The sequence below is a fragment of the Cibotium barometz genome, chromosome 8, assembly GCF_041138505.1.
Source record: "Cibotium barometz isolate CiBa-2024 chromosome 8, ASM4113850v1, whole genome shotgun sequence".
Lineage (NCBI taxonomy): Eukaryota > Viridiplantae > Streptophyta > Polypodiopsida > Cyatheales > Cibotiaceae > Cibotium > Cibotium barometz.
This window is the reverse complement of record NC_141053.1, coordinates 17,846,627-17,865,326: the sequence shown is the minus strand read 5'-3', so window position 1 is coordinate 17,865,326 and position 18,700 is coordinate 17,846,627.

The following is an 18,700-nucleotide window of genomic DNA, read 5'->3' as shown; positions in this document are numbered from 1 at the left end:
TATCATTATTAGTGAGCCAAACCCTTCTCCTCTTCCACTCCCTTTGAATAATGAGCCCACTCCTCCTCCTCCTCCTCCCGTCCCCTCCTCCTCCACAAGAACCCACCCCTCCGCCTCCTTCTCCACCACCTCCTCCTCCACCTCCTTCTTGATGAAAAACAGGTAGAGGGAGAGGAGACACACACAGAGGAGCAAACCCTAATGTATTAGTCAAACCCTAGCCATAGAGGGAAGCCATGTCCCATCTCACACAATGCATAATGCCATAATCCAAAAGCTACAACACACTACTTGTGTTGTGTCCACACACAGCTAATCCTAGCTACTATCCACACAACCATGACCAGCTGGACACGATCATTTATGTCTCACACATGCTACTACCTAACACGCCAGCACATAGTGCAACTGGCACAAGCTGACATCGAGCTTGAATCTCAACAGCCCCTCTCAAGCTCATGATATACTGCCATAGATGAAGATGTAGATGAGCTTGGGCTATCAAAGCTCTCAACACTCCCCCTCAAGCTCATCCCATGTACTCCCAACATAGTACCGAAGTACTCAAACTTCTCCCCCTGCTAAGTGGCGTTGTAAAGATGTCGGCCACCCGCTCTTCAGTCTTCACATACTGCAAATCCACTGTACCATCCAACACTTTCTCTCTGACAAAATGATAGTGGACCTCTATATGTTTGGTCCACGCATGAAAGACCGGATTCTTGGCCAACTGTATGCTGCTTATGTTGTCGCAACAATGAATGACAACCTTGCCATCAATAGGATCACCCAAATCAGTGAAGAGACTCTTTAACCATACTCCTTCATATGCAGCTATGGCTGCACCCCTCTATTCAGCCTTTGTACTGGATAAAGCAACAGTAGGTTGCTTTTTACTGCTCCAACTCACCACTGCACTTCCAAATGTAAAGGCATAACCACTAGTGGACCTCCTGTCATCATACGAGCTACCTGCCCAATGTGCGTCTGTGTAGCCATGTACATCCAAGCCTTTGCCATGCTCATAAAGAAGACCATAATGTGCAGTAGTCTTTACATAGCGCATAATGTGTCTCACTGCATCCAAATGAGGTTTTCTGGGGCTTTGCATAAATTGGCTTACTAGTCCCACAACATAACTTAGATCCGGTTGTGTGAGTCATATAAATAAGACTGCCAACCATCTTTTTATACATAGATGGATCATCCAACTCTTCACCAAAATCAGCTCGCGCAGCTTCACGTTCTGCTCCAAAGGTGCTCCAAAGGTGTACTCATTGGCTTACACCCTGTCATCCCATATCTTGCCAACATATCCCCAATGCATATTGGCGTTGCACTAACCATGTTCCTGCATGGTCTTTGATCACTTCAATCCCAAGAAAATATCTCAATTCACCCAGGTCTTTCATATCAAACTGCCCACTCAATACCTTCTTGACATGCATAACATCTGTAGCATGATCTCATGTGACAATCAAGTCATCCACATAGATGACAAGCAAGACAACCCCATGATCTGTTTTCTTCACATAGAGTGAAGAATCTGCTGAAGAAACCTAAAATCCAATAGAGATAAGATATCGGCTTATCTTATCACTCCAAGGCACGAGGTGCTTGCTTCAAACCATATAATGCTTTCTTTAACCTGCATACATGAGTGGGGTACCTACATATCCTTCTGGCTGTGCCATATAAACTTCCTCTTGTAAATCAACATTCAAAAATGCATTTTTCACATCCATTTGATGCATTTCCCAACCATTTTCTGCAGCCATAGCAATGACTGCTCCCACTGTTCCCAGCTTTGCAATGACTGCTCCCAACCATTTTTTGCAGCCATAGCAATGATTGCTCCCACTGTTCCCAGCTTTGCAACTGGACTAAATGTTTTATCATAATCCAAGCCTTGGGTTTGTGCATAACCCTTAGCTACCAGCCGTGCTTTATGGCACTCAATGGAACCATCTGTCCATCTCAACATCCATTGCCTTCTCCCATACATGCTTTTTCCAATAGCTTCTGCATAGCATGTAGGTTCCACATGCTTCACCAAAGAGGTCATATATTCATAATGCATAGCAAAGTCACGATATGTCAACCTATCAACTGGATACTTGACCCTTTGGGATCTCCGCAATGCATGCGGATCACTCTGAATACTTGTCACTCTAGCATGTGGAGGCACATATCTATCCTTCCTTGCACTTGGTGTACGTAAAACTGGTATGCTAAGTTCCTCATCCAAACTTTCTAAACTTGACGACTCATAACCTGTAATGCCAATTCCTTCAACCTTCTTTTTCCCTTTATCCATAGCACTACTCCCAGTGCTCACACTCTCATGTCTCAAGCGTCTTGACCATGTACATATAGTCCTACTCTTAGACTGCTGGCCCAGACATAGAAATAGAACTTGTTTGTGGCAAGTTCACATCATGCACATCAGCATCAATGGAATCAATGACACCCTCATCCTTTGCCTTGTACCAACTAGCAAGTTCATCAAACACCACATCTCGTGAAATCAGCACTTGCCTAGTATGTGGATTGTAACATTTATATGCCTTGCGATCCTGTGCATACCCAACAAAAATGCACTTTTCTACCTTAGGATCTAGCTTCTTCCTTCTCTCATTTGGCACATGCACATAAGCTATGCTACCAAACACTTTGAGGTGTCCAATGTCTCTCTGGCGTACTTCCATGTATGGTAGCTGTGGGTGTCTTATTAAGTACATACACCGCTGTGGCACACGCTTCTGCCCAATAATAGTCTGGCGTGCTCTTTTCATTGAGCATTGCCCTAGCCACATCACCAATGACTCTATTTTTCCTCTCAGCAACACCATTTTGTTGAGGTGTGTACCTGCAAGTTAACTACCTTCTTATGCCATTCTTTCTCGAGAAGCTCTCAAAAGAATGTGAGGTGTATTCGCCACCTCCATCTGTCCTCAAACATTTTATCCAAGAGCCATACTGCTTCTCTGCAAAAGCTTTGAAGTCCATAAACTTTCCCAACACTTCACTCTTCTCTTTGAGAAAGTAAATCCAAGTCATTCTATTGAAATCATCAATGAATGTCACATAATACATGCTGCCTTTAATGGATGGATTTTGTGCAGGACCCCATACATCACTATGAACAATCTCAAGTGGCCTGCTACTCATGTTGCCTTCTTTAGGAAATGGCAACCTTGCTTGCTTTCCAAACTGGCAAGCATCACATAAATGCATACTCCCATCATACTTGAATCTAGGCAGCCCGCCAACAATGCCTCTTGCCTGCATGTTCTTTAACTTTTGTATGTTCACATGTCCAATCCTTTTATGCCACATTTTAATGTCTTGTACCACATTTCAGCTTTTAGAGAACATAGCCGATTTCAACTCAGGAATCCCAGCATCCAATTTAAATAACCTACCTTCTTTCTTGCCTTTGGCAATGACTCTACATCCATTTTTGAAATCCTCAATGAAGCAACCATGCTCGTTGAAACGAACCTGTAAACCTTGCTCAACCATTTGACCAATAAGACATCTGACATAGACTTCATTTCACCATTGTGCATCACCAATGGTACACTCCCAACATGAGTGATAGCATACTGAGAATCATCACCTGTCTCCACATAGCCTTTCATATCCATTGGCTTCATATGTTCAAACCATTCGCCATAACAAGTCATATGGTTTGATGCTCCAGAGTCCATATACCAAGTGTCATCACTGTCACCATGTGTCATCATAGATCCCACGACATGTTTCGTGGCAAACAAGTGATTTGCACTACCATCATGACTGCTTGATGCAAAATTTTCACCATTTACATAATTTCCACCATGTTGTGCAAAATTTCCACTATTTGCATTATTTCCACCATGTTATGCTCTACCCCCTCTCAAATCATTTTGTTTGTGGTAATAGTCATGTGCCATATGACCAAACTTTCCACAGTAATGGCATTCCACATTTTGCATAGATGCTTGTTGGCCTTGCCAACGTCCTCTTCCACGAGGATTACCTCTACCTCTTTGAGGTGTATATCTAGCACCATACGAAGGCTGAAAATTTTGTTGTGGTGACCTATCCTGCCATCCAAGACCATTACTACGACCTCGTGATGCAAATCTCCCCTTGCCTCTAAATCCCCTTTGTGAATAGAAAGCCTGATTCCTGCCATGATCATCATGGCTAGTAGATGCATCATGAAAAGGGTCACTGAGTTTGATTTCCTCAACAAGCAAGAGTGAAACCACTCATCAAAATCTGGTAAACCTGTACCCCGAACAGAGATAGATGTATCAAAAGACTTGTACTCCTTGCAAAGACCACGCAAGTCTACCAAATCATCATCATGCATGGGGGCATTGATAGTTGCCAATGCATCTGCATACTTCTTAATCTCTTGTACATAATCATGAATACTCCTTCCTTTTCACTTCACATTGTGAATCTGTTGTCTCAACTGAGACTTACGAGCAATAGTATTTATATCAAACAGCTTTACCAAAGTATCCCATGCATCCTTGGGATTCTCAGCATCATGTATATGTATGAGTATAGCATCCGAGATACATATAGACAAGTAATGCAAAACTTTGTATGCTCTCTTTGACCATTGTTTATGAGCTACAACTTGTCGTTGTGTAGGTTGTTGGGGTAGATCCTCCGGCTTTGGGTCCGCACTTATAGTAACAAGGTTCCAAAATCCTTTTCCTTTCAGAAAGCTTTTGATCTTGTACTTCCATGCCTGGAAGTTCTTTCTATCCAACTTCTCACCCACAATTTGTACTGGGTTGTCTGACATATTTGCTCAATGCAAATGCACCTTCTGCACACGTCTAATCCTGTAAATGAGCCTTCCTCAGCTCAATCACACTCTAATAAGTGTCCCAGATACTCCAAAGTACTCAACCAACTTCACTGTTGTTGATGTAGAAAATCACACTGATTGCATTCAAATTGAACTAGCATACGTAGTCCAAAATACCCTGTTTTGATGCACTTTCCAAGGCTTCCAAATGCTTCAAATTGCAATATAATGGTCCAATCAAGTGTGGATAACTTGCATTGACACCCGAATAAGGTCAATGTTACATATTAACACCAACCAAGGTGCATACATACCAGAAATATCAAACCCCCTTCTCTGTTTTGAGAAAAACCAGTAGAAAAAGTACCCTAATTTCTTCAATTCTTGTCCAAATTGAGGGACCATGCATTCATTAGCTTAGAAATGATGTCTACTAACTCCATGTAAAAGGAATTAGACCAATTGTAAAAGTTAAGGGAGTAATTAGTCGATTAACGACCCTCTGCTTCACTAATCACAGTTTACAATATTCTTAATCAGCTCATAATTGGCTCCCAAATGCATAATTGCTCCAACAAACCACATAGCATCATTCTCCTCTATGTGTATCACAGTATTGCTAAGAGAATTCTGAAGATAATCAACCACCCAAGCTTGTATTAGACCTTAACTATGCAAAAAGAGGTAAATTCTGCCCTGTTTTAGCCTCCAGGCTGCACTACCTGCAATTAGGTGGATTTGGGGAGTTGTTTGTGGCTCATGATGATATATGGGAGTTGACAACACCCCTAGGCATGCACCCAAGCCATCAATATGATGAATTTTGCAAAAAACCGGCTCCGATTGCATAAAAAATGATCCTCTATTCATTGTTTTTGTGAGGGCTTCAAAATAGAATTTTTCCAATCACTTCAATGCATCACGCTTGCTCCAAAATCATTCTAGGGCTTGCACATGAGTTTCCAACACATTCCTATTGCCAGATACATGAATCGTTGCCAGATTTGCAACCATTTGCATCATACATTCACCAATATCAAGCTTGCAAAACAAAAATTTTTCTTTGCTTTGGGCAACTCAAATCTGATATTGTTTGTGATTTTGCACATGCAATCCGCTCAAGGATGTTTAGTTTTCCTTATTCGGTAGGCCAAGCTCTCAGATTTAGTGAAAATCGGTGTGCTCCAAGCTTCATAGCTCCAATGGCAAGCTCCACAGCTTCTTCTCCCTCTTCTCTCACTCACTCATAAACCCTAATAGAGAGCACCAAGCTCTGATACCATGATGAAAAATAGGTAGAGGGAGAGGAGACACACACACAGGAGCAAACCCTAATGTATTAGTCAAACCCTAGCCATAGAGGGAAGCCATGTCCCATCTCACACAATGCATAATGCCATAATCCAAAAGCTACAACACACTACTTGTGTTGTGTCCACACACAGCTAACCCTAGCTACTGTCCACACAACTATGACCAGCTGGACACAGTCATTTATGTCTCACACATGCTACGACCTAACACACCAGCACATAGTGCAACTGGCACAAGCTGACATCGAGCTTGAATTCCATCTGAACATTCCTCCACGGGAATTTCAGTTATGCAACTCAATTTGTCATCCCTTAATTAGATCCACTAGGTCAAAGGTCAAACAACAGCAATCTGTCAGCACAATCCACTAATCTCGTAGTGATTTGTTGAAGTCATTATCGCCATTCCAGTTATTAACATCATTACTGGGATTCGTCCCATTCATCCTCATTGTGGCTTTGTTCAACTTATCTCCTTTCAACCAGAATTCAGGAATCATCATCTTTCAATCAGAATCCAAATCAACTCATCAATTCTCAACCATAATTCAAAAATCATATCAACCAGCATTCGAATTTATCGTCTGGATAGCATTTTTGCTTATAATTTCAAGGTCTTAGATTTACTCGTATATATTGTCAGTAAAGAGCTGCAGCTATACCCACGGTATATACGGGTAGTCACGGTCCTTAGAATTATAAGGTAAACACCATCATATCTAGGCCTCAAGCAAGTCAGGGATTCCATACAATTGCGGTACTTCCATCTGAAGACCCAATTACCAATTTATGAATTTTTATTTTGAATATCAATTTGTATGAATTTCATCACACAATTACAATCTTTTACTGGTACTTCATAAATTTTTGACATTTCTTGCTTCTTGGTTGATCCACTTTAGCCAATTCTCTCAAATATTAGCTGAAAGATCCCTGCCCCCTCCGCGCAACAAAATCAGGGGTGCTAGCAGTGGAAGTAGCACTTCTTGCGCAGGGCAGAGCCTCTCTTTCGGGGCCTCGCCCACCACCCACGGATATCCGGACAAGAGACTAATCCCTCGGTTCTTCCAAAACTGAACCCGAAAAAACTTCCCTCACCCAGAGAGTACGAGCGATTCCTCTAGGATATTTTTATTCTAATGTAGTCAAGAACCTTAACTAACCAAACTAATCCGACCAAACCCATAAGTCACATGATCAAATCAAGGAAAAGACTTGCACTTGGATCATAGAGACCAATGCTTTCTTCCTCATCGAGAGGCACAACCGTTGATTCTTTTCCATAGAACAAAGACTATCCGTGATTTACTTCATCTATCGTACCATAACAGAATTGAGTCTCCTTTTAGGGATCCATCAGTCTAGCCTAGGTCCCATGGGTTAGCCAATCACCCACCAACCACTGTAGTGATAGGATCCATTTAGGAATTTGGTTATGTTTTGCCTCGGGTACTAAGAAAAAGAGTTCCTAGCCCCCCTAGCCGGTGCTTCATGCAAACTTCAAGATAGTCACACCACTTACACACCCAATATGAAATTTCCTTTTTCACAGATTCAGCTGTCTGTAAAACAATCTTTTAATGAAACCATAGTATCATTAATTATAATCCTCCAAAATATCCACGTTGAATTCTGATTTCCAATTATTCTTTCATCGGTGTACCTATGGCATCATTGGCAACTAGAACGCTCACCACCTGTTCACTCAGGGGCCTTTTCAATAGTTCCTAGCTCATAGTACCTAGAAATATATTCACTTATAAAAATCCAGATAGACTCTCCATTGAAGATTAGCAAGATCAACCAATAGATCCATATAAAAGAGCCATGGACTCATCCATTGAGGACCAGCAAGGTCAATCAACCAAATCCATGCCGAGTTCAGAAAACAACTCTAACACCTTGTTCCATTTTCTTCCTCGATGCACGTGTGGGTATCTTCGGCGACCCAGAGCCCGAGCACCGTATGGTCAGTGTTGAAAATACAAGTGAATAGGATGTGTGTGGGAACAAGCTCTTGGATAGATGCTGTAAAAGAGAAGATGTAATTGTGAAAGAACCTGTGAAAAGGTGAGAAGAATCTACTGGGAGAGAATAAAGGGTAGCATGAGAGAATTTAGGAGTGTGGAGATATTCTGGGAGATATTCAGGAAAAAGAGAAGAGATGGAGAGAATCAGGCAAAAGGTGGAGATATTCAGGGAGTGAATCATGGAGAAATCAATGGGATTTGATGCTTGATGTAAACTCTATAAATTGAGGCATAGCCCTAATGATAATTTGCTGGTTTTTGAGTATCCATGCCTACATTAATCTATTTGCTAATTATTCACTAATTACGTCTTAATCATTTGCTAATCACTTTTTAATGATGTTGATTCTAGTGTTTGATCCACCATAGCTCATCATTATGCTCAAATTTCAACATGGTATCAGAGCCATGCCTAGAATCAATTAGGTTTATGAGCCCATTAGTTAATTAATGAGGATTAGTAGATAATTAGCAAAAAATCAAATTTTTAGTAAGTTTTCACTTCTCCCCTTCACCCCCAGCCAGTGGTGGAGGATCTCTAGCACCTTGCACACTCTAAATTAGGGCACAAGATTCTAACACAAGCTAGCCAACTCCTTTGGCTACAAGCACATCAAGACGGCGCTGCAAACCGCGAAGGCATTCAGGAGAATTTACGATTTTAGTCTGCGCATTTTTTCTGAGTAATCTGCAGATTTCTCCTTGCTCAAATCAAATTGCTTCAATTCCTCCTAGCCCAAGGGGTAATCAAGCATGCTCTACAAGCTGGTGAAGACAGAATTCAATTTTATCAAGCCTACATTGAGATCAAAGCTCTTCATCAAATCTGCAGGTGACTTTGGTAAAACAGAGATTAAGCTTTCATTATTTGGTCAAATCTTGTGTTTCTTGGCTTAATCCTCTACTAGACTCATTGCTATTGATGCCTTTGAAAGCATTTGAGCTCATTTGAAGTGGAAGGCACCAGATCTGGACTCCCCGCATACTCTGTTTTTTGCACACAAAACAGAGCATTAATTTGCTAATCAACGATTAATCAGTGCTAATCACTATATTTTGGTGCAATTGAGGGTTCAAATTAACCATTAGGTATCTAAAACAGATCCCTAAAGCTTCAGATTGTAAATCCGAGTTAGTTTAATACTCCAACCATCCCGTACAAATTGGTTACCCTTAATTTAGTGTAATTTCTGGTGATTTTATGCTGATAAAATTGTTGTAATCATCTATTAAACACCAGATTGAGTTGTAAAAGGGTAGACACTGCCCTTGAATCTTGAATTTGGATCAAGAGGTAAGACCCCCTTCACATCACCATGAGTTCAGCACAGGAAATAGCCAAATTTAATGGGGAACAATTTTATACATGGCAGACAAAAACCATGTATTTGCTGATGAGGAAAAATATGTGGGGATTAGTTGAAGGGAGAGATGAATGCCCAAAGAGAGAGGAAAATGAGTGGAAGAGCAGGAATGAAAAAGCATTGGGACTTATTGCACTCAGTTTAAATGATGAAATCATTCATCATATCACAGGGATACAGTGGGCAAAAGATGCATGGGATGAACTCAATAAATTATTTGGTACACAAGCAAAAAATTCCAAGATAAATCTATTAATGCAATTCTACAAATTGGACATGAAGGAAAGTGAACCTTTAATCACACACTTGAACAAATATAAAAGCATTAAGCAACAGCTGGCAGCTATTGGCAAAAAGGTAGAAGATGATGAAGCATTAGCTGTACTTCTGAAGAGTGTGGACAAAGGAGATTATGAAAACATTGTAGCAACACTAAAGAATGTACCGGAATTGAAGATATACGAGATAGAAGCAGCTCTACTAGAGCAAGAGAGCAGAGGCAAAGAGAAGAAAGGGCTCGACTCAACAGCAGGAGAGGAAAAAGCATTCTTCACCCGAGGAGGATTCTCTCGAGGATGAGGACGAGGACGAGGAAGAGGCAGAGTAGGAGGGAGGACCTTCACTTGCCACAAATGTGGAAAGCCAGGACACATGGCGAGAGACTGCTACAGCAAACCTAGTGAAGAAGGAACGACATCGGCAAACTTCATGGAGGCTCCAAGGGAAGTGGAGTCGGATCATCTTTTCTGAGAGAGAGAGAGAGAGAGAGAGAGCTCACAACCCAATGTAACCTGCCCCAATAAAGTAAAACCACCTCTGAGCCACTGATGATGTAGGCCACGTGGTAGATGTATGTGTGAGCACTTTAGTCAAGGTCATGGGCACTTATAGTAGCCTTGGACACATAGAGAGAGAGAGTGTCAAGGACTATGGAGTTTAGGGACTTGAGGCACTGGTCGCGGGCTATCAAGTAAGAAGGAAACTTGATACAGGGTCCAGGTGTGCTAGGATTATTCACTTGAGGGGAGGTGTTGAAAATACAAGTGAATAGGGTGTGTGTGGGAACAAGCTCTTGGATAGAGGCTGTAAAAGAGAAGATGTAATTGTGAAAGAACCTGTGAAAAGGTGAGAAGAATCTACTGGGAGAGAATAAAGGGTAGCATGAGAGAATTTAGGAGTGTGGAGATATTCTGGGAGATATTCAGGGAAAAGAGAAGAGGTGGAGAGAATCAGGCAAAAGGTGGAGATATTCAGGGAGTGAATCATGGAGAAATCAATGGGATTTGATGCTTGATGTAAACTCTATAAATTGAGGCATAGCCCTAATGAGAATTTGGTGGTTTTTGAGTATCCATGCCTACATTAATCTATTTGCTAATTATTCACTAATTACGTCTTAATCATTTACTAATCACTTTGTTAATAATGTTGATTCTAGTGTTTGATCCACCATAGCTCATCATTATGCTCAAATTTCAACAGTCAGCACCCTCTAGGATCTTTCGCAGGCAGCAAGTCACCTAGCACTTCACTCATAGGCCGCTTCCTTGGTCCCTCATCCACCGTACCGGAAGCTCACCATTTAAATCGAACCGAGGTTGGTCAAAACCTCGGCCAACCTTGCTATGCCTCCGTTGACTCTCTGTCAGTTGTTGCAACTTTATCACTTAGGTCTCCACACGACCTCATTTACAAGATGGTCAAAATGCTTCCCCAGCATTCTTGACATAAAACAGTCATTTAAAAATAGGTCATAAATACAGTTTCTAACGAACTCTCATCTTTCCACATTGTTCCACATCATTTCTCGTTATTCCACATTCTTCTACATCAATTCACATTGCTTAATCCACATCCAATCATATGTATTCCCATCATCCTTCATCCATTCTCATCTAGTCACATCATATTATATCTCATCACATCTATCCTCATCACATCTCATCCATTCACATCTACCCCGATCCACATCACATCACATCTCATCCATTCACATCTACCCCGATCCACATCACATCACATCACATCCATTCGCATCACATCTCATCCATTCACATCTATTTACATCACGTGACATTCACATCCATTCACATCTTATCACATCCATTCACATATTATCACATCCATTCATATCCATCACATTCATTACATCCACATCACATCACAGATATTCCATCCACATCACATCTCATCCATTCACATATCATCATATCACATTCACATCCATTTACATCACATCGCATCCTTTCGGATATCATCACATTCATTGCATCCCCATCACATCACATACATTCCATCCACATTGCATCACGTTCACATCTATATCCACATCACATCTCATTCATTCCATCCACATTACATCCCGTCCACATTGCATCACGTTCACATCTATATCCACATCACATCTCATTCATTCCATCCACATTACATCCCGTCCACATCTCATCCACATCACATCTCATTCATTCCATCCACATTACATCACATCCACATCTATCCATATCTCATCACATCCATTCACATCTCATCTCATTCATCCACATGCACATCTATTCACATCCATCCATTCATTCACATGCACATCTATTCACATCCATCCATTCACTCACATGCACATCCATCCATTCACTCACATGCACATCTATCCACATCCATCCATTCATCCATATGCACATCTACTCATATCCATCCATTCACTCACATGCATATCTATCCACATCCATCCATTCATCCACATGTACATCTATCACTTCACATCTCATTCTCATCCATTTACATCACATTATACCCATTCACATATCATCACATCTTATTCACATCTCTTCACATTCACATCCACATATATTTACATCACATCACATTTCATCCACATCTCATCACATTCACATCCACATCCCTTTACATCACATCCACATCCACATCCACATCCACATCCAAATACATCACATCCATATCCACATTCATTTACATCACATCACATCCTTTCACATCCATATCCACATCCATTTACATCTCATCACATCCTTTCACATATCCTCACATCTCATTCTCATCTCTTCATTCACATCCACATCCATTTACATCACCTCACATCCCATCCACATTCATTTACATCACACCACATCTTATCATATCCACTCACATCTTATCACATCGCATTCGCATCTATTCACATTTAGTAACATTTTCTATTTTTGACACCGATGGGACTTTTCTAAATTTCTGCCAATTTCTTGGTCTAGTACTTTTTCTCGATGGATATTTTCATATTCTTTCTCAAATTTCTCAAGTGAAATATATTCAATATTCTCCTTTTGAGTAAAAGATTCATGGGATTTACAAAAATCAATTCTACCCATATTTTCCAATAAAATTAATAATGCTCAAAATTCCACTTCTGATAAATACTCATAATTTGAATTATGCTAAAAATTTTACTTTTAATAAATACTCATAATTTGAATTATGCTAAAAATTTCTCTTTTACTATTTAATTTCTTGGATCTCAAATATCATGGGAATTCCTCTTTTTGCATTTAAATGATTGAATTCCAAATGTCATGGGAATTCCTTCTAAAATTCCTCTTTTCTTTAATAAAAATATCCATTAATTCAAATATGCCAAGAATTCTACTTTTACCATTTAAATGATTGAATTCCAAATGTCATGGGAATTCCTCTTTTATCATTTAAATTTTCTCATACATAGAATAAATTTATCTAAAATTTCTCTTTAATTAAAATTATTCTTTATTTTAATATACTAAAATTTATATTTTTCCATTTAATTACATGGATCTCCATTATCATGGAAATTTCTCTTTTTGCATAAAAATAAAATTACCAAAAATTTCTCTTTTCTTAAATTAATTATTTATGCATAAACACTAAAAATTAGTTTTCCATGAATGTGATGAAGATCATTCTTTTAGCATAGGATGACCAATCCTAGAATATGGTGGGAAGTCCTCTTTTCACATTATGCATAAAAATGAGCTATGTATTATATTCTAAAAAGTTTGCCATAGCTTTGCTGCTGCTATTACCGATACTTTTCACTTTTTCTAAAAAGATTAAGACTTTGTAATACAATTATGATAGAATACTACCCTTAGACTTAAATCCAATTTATGGAATTAAATCACAAGTTTACCATAAATTTATTATCATAAAAGCATTAAAAAATCTATTTTCTTAACCTCTAGCTTAACTAGCATAGAGTTTGATTTTTGAATTGAGAATTTATCAATGAGCAGCATCCATTTGATAAAGAACTAGTCATAGGAATGACTATTCTTTTGGGGAGAGAGAGATATACATAAAAAGCATCCTAATTAAGCATAAAGATTAATTTTTTTTTGTAATCAATCATTAGAATTCTCATAGAAAGCTTGATTTGCATTGAAAACAATTAATTTGAAACTTCTCAAGCTTGAGAGGGGTTGACAAGTGAAATCTTTTGAGAATATTAATGAAAACCATGAAATTACTTCTTACCTCTAGATTTGACTTGCTTCTTTATCTTAGAAGGAAGCCCCCAACCAATCAATTGGTTTAGTATGTTGAGAAGAACGCTCCAACTATTGTTGAAGAGAGAGAGAAGCTCCAATCTCTCAAAAAATAGAGGATTTTTAAGGGATAATAGAAAAAATCATTATTTCAATGTAATACTGGCATGGTATAGTTCACAATTTTTTTTATTCTCCAGTTGTCTGCAGCTACTTGAATCATCTTGTTGTGGTGCCTGTACAGTTGGAAAGATATGTTAGAAACTATTAATATCTGAACAAAATAAAATTATTCAATAAGTTCAAAGGCATAGCAGAAAATAGACATCAGTAGAGGGAACGACTTTCTACCTCTAAATCTATTGGCTCTATTGAATCCAAAAGATTGACATTAGGAGGACAGTGATCCAATGCATCTAGAAGCCTTCTAATACAACTGCAATACATATAATTCAGTTAGTGTGCATTAAATCAAAATAATGAAGTTTAAAGTTAAAAATAGCACACACACCACTTACAATTTCAGCTCTCTATGTGTGTTTTTAAGAGAGTTGAATAAAAAGCATTGCTTCTGTTGGATATTAATAGAAGCAAAGCTCCAGTGGTCACTGTGTAAGGAAAAAAGTATTAAGAAATCAAAAGCTACAAGAGTTCTCAATCTTAAAGAAAAATCCCAAAAGAAGCAGTCACCCACATACTTGTTATGGTATGGAAGTAGCAAAACATCGACAACATCAAAATCGCAGTGTGTGAACCAATTGGAAATATCCATGGGAGTTTCCTTTGCATCTCTTAACTTGAAGGAAATGGCAAGATCAATAATATGAAATGTATGCTGTACAGCGTGGTTAAGCCAGCTTCTCACCCCATCATGCTGCATTGGACCAAACAATAATTAGGGTAGGGTGTAAAGGAGGTACAAGAAGGATTGTTTTGCAAACAAATGTAAAATAAAAGACACTTACTAGAGCATTGCAAGAATGATAGTATCTGAGCAATACTCATTCTTATGAGCCAATGCTGCCAAGCATGGTTTTGTCAAGTCAAAATTATTCACTGAAGTTTCATCCTCAATATGGACAACTATGTTAGGGCCCAGCTCCTGCAACCTTCTCTGTATCTGCAGCTCCATCTGTACAGTCTCTACATCTTTAACAGATTTGGATTCTTTTATTTGCTGCTTCAGTGACTCCTCATAAGCAGCTTTCCCTCTGTGCTCTTTGAGTGGGTTACTTCAACAATCTTAACCTCATCTACCTTCAACTTTCTTGTAGGTGGAATTAATAATATGTCTCTCATTTTGATGTCCTGCCATTCCATAGGATGGACCAGCTTGTCATACCTCCATCTCACTCTGGTCAAAGTGTTGAAGTCTTTGGCCACCCATCAGAGTTACCGTGTGAGCATGGGCTGCTACCAGCATTGCATCTTCAAAATATTTCTCCAAGTAATCCTCTGCCATTTCATGTAAGGAAAGAATGGCAGTCCTGTTCCACCTGAAACCAAGGTGCCAACTATCACATATGTCTCTCACTAGTCTCTGAAAAGGTGCCTTGGGGATTGCAAAGCCTATAGCTTTCTGTTGCTTCCTGATCTCCTTTAGCACACCTGCACCATGTTTCAATCTCTTGGCCTTTTGCTGGAGCAGGCTCATTGGCTTCCCCTTCCTGCCATGTGCAACTCTTCCCTTTGGAGGCACACTAAATTCCTTGATACCTGCCCCAGCTGCTGCTGCTACAAGCCTTGGCCCCTTGCCAGCACTCCTTGCAGTTGACTTGGTTCTTGCCATCACTCTGACAAGCTGTATACAAAGCAATGGAAAGAGATTACAGCCATGGAGAACATGGAATGATACAAGAAGGCAATGACAGGGGTGGATGAAGTAACATTTATAAATTTGCAACAAAACGCGATTTCGACAGTCTAAAATTCCTAACAGCTCACTCTCGCGTTTTCCTACAAATACCTGAAGTAACATGCTATTACATTCCTACAGTGATTTCTCTGTCTTTACAACTAAATACAATATGGATTGAGTTTATGCAAGGAGTGTACAGCCATGGATAGCTTGGAAAGACACAAAATCACAATGATAGGGGTGGATGAAGCAACAGTTTTATATTTGCAACAAAATGCGATTTCGGCTGTTTAAAATTCCTAAAGCCTTCTCCTCGCGTTTTCCTGCAAATTCATGAGGCAGCATACTGGAACATGCCTTCAGTCATTTCACTATGTTTGCAACTTGGTGCAGGATGGATTGAGTCTATGGAAGGCAAGAAGTGATCAATCTCTCACTCATCAACCAGCCCAATTCAAAAGTCTTCCTGCTTGTTGTTGTAGTGGAAAAAGCTAAGGAATGCATATAATATTTATCCTAATATCTAAGCTACATCACATCACTGAGTACCTTATCCTAATATACTATTAAACAAGAAGATAAGGATATAGAGAGTCTTACTGACTTGGAAGCTATCTGTAGGTGTGCTGTGCTGGTGATGAGTACCCTGTGCTGGTGATGAACCTGTGCTGCTGGTCAGGATGCTGATGGTGCAGAGTAGGGAGGTAGAGAGGCAAGAGAGCTGAGAGGGAAGGACCAAGACAGGAGAGATTAAACAGGAGGAAAAAGATTAGTGCAAAATACAAACAAAGCAGCTACTAAATACCACACGTGTGGAATGGAGTCGTTTTTTCACACGTGTGGATGGGACCCAGATCTCTTGGAGTTTGAAACTTGGCACGTGTGAATGGCAATTTTTGCCTTGGAGCTTGTGCCAATCATGATTTCATAATTAGATCCATAACCACTCTTCCCTCCCCGTCTTTCATCCCTGCCAGCACCCTCCCATCATCCTTTTCCTTCCCCCTCTGATCCCTTCCTACCCAACACACTCCATCCAGACTACAACCTGCCTGAAGACTACTACCACTGCCAGATCTCCAAGTTACCTAGGCTGCAGCTCAAGTTTGGAAGAGAGCAGAAGATTCACCAGTGCAACTCCAACAGCATGGAAAAGGAAAAGAAAGGTCAAAGATCTATATTCTTTTCAATGTTTTTTGATATATATTTCTTCCATCCATAGAATTCTTGAATCTTATTGCCTAGGAATTTGGTACATCATCCCAAGATTTGATTGGAGATGGATATCAATAGAACCTAGAAGTTTGCAACAAAATGCGAGGAGAGTGCTTAACATTTTCCAAATGGCCCTATATCGCGTTTTCCTACAAATTCTTATATTCCTTTTGGTTTTCATTTCTTCCTCATTGTTTTGCTTTCTTTGGCCCTGGGGAATTCTTCCTAGTATCATCTACTATCCAGGAATCTGTGAGATGACCCTAGCATTTGATTGGAGATGGATATCAATAGAAATGGAGAATTTGCAACAAAATGCGAGGAGAGTACTTGACATTTTTCAAATGGCCCTACATCGCGTTTTCTTGCAAATTCCTGTGTCCCTTTTGGTTTTCACTTCTTCCTCATTGTTTTGCTTTCTTTGGCCCTGGGGATTTCTTCCTTGATGATGAGAAAAGTTTTTGCTTTGGAACAGTTAATTCTCAAGCCCCTCCTTTCAAGAGGAAGCTGGACTTTTCTGCTACTATACTTAGACCACAGCAGTCACCAGGTGAGTCATGTGTGCTCATGAAGGGAGTTGTTTGGTGATATCCTATACATTCCCTGATTGCATATGTCAGCATATAGAATTCATGATATATAAATTTTTGTTCAGGCAAAAGGAAGAGACTGGAGCAGAAAGCTGAGTCTTCCCTTTCAAAACAAAAGGAACCAGAAGAGGACAAATCTCTAGATTTGCTCCTATTTGACTTTCTTCACAAGTGCAAGGCTCAGAGGAACTTCCACATATACCACAAGTATTTTCAACAGGGAGTTCACAACTGACAGAGGCAGGAAGAATTGTGGAAGGTAAAAAGGTTTTTGTGCATATAAATCATATTGTCTCCATTGACAGGCTGAGGTACTATGTGAATAGAAGATTTGACAGCCTTCCTGAGGAATATAAATTCAACTGTAACTTGCACACCAGAAAGTGTAGAGCGCTTGAGGAAACCATATCATTCCTTATGTAAATTGTCTTCCATCAGCACTCTCTCGAAGAGCAAGGGCAGGAGGCTGAAGAAGAAGACACATCTGAAGCAGAGGAAAAAGAGGATGTTCTTATGGCAACAGAAATGGCAGAGCAGGAAGAAGATATCAACCTCGAGGATGAGAGGCTGCAAGTGGCTGCTCTTGACCTTGTTCAACTGAGGACTGAAACTCTTAGAGCAGCACAGCCAGTAGAAGATTTTGATGTTCAGAGCAGCAACTATGCAGTGCCCATGCTTCCAGGTGTCTTGATTGGTGGTAAAGATTATGTTTTCCTCCATGATATAGAGTGTATGTTCAATTTGAGGGAGGACTATGCCATTTCCCTTGCCCAGGCCTCAAGGCTTGACAAGGTGGTTGGCATAGAGGATGACCATTCACTCTACTGGCTTTGGAAACAACTTTTGATCCTGCAGAGGCCCTTACTATTTGTTTCAAAGAGGCTGAAAAGTTCCAAGAGCCAAATGAAGCTGCCTTCCAACTCACACAGGAAGCTATGAATCTCTCAGCACTATAAGGGAAATCTTAAAGAAGAGGCTGGACTGGAGGGGAGAGGAATAAATCTTT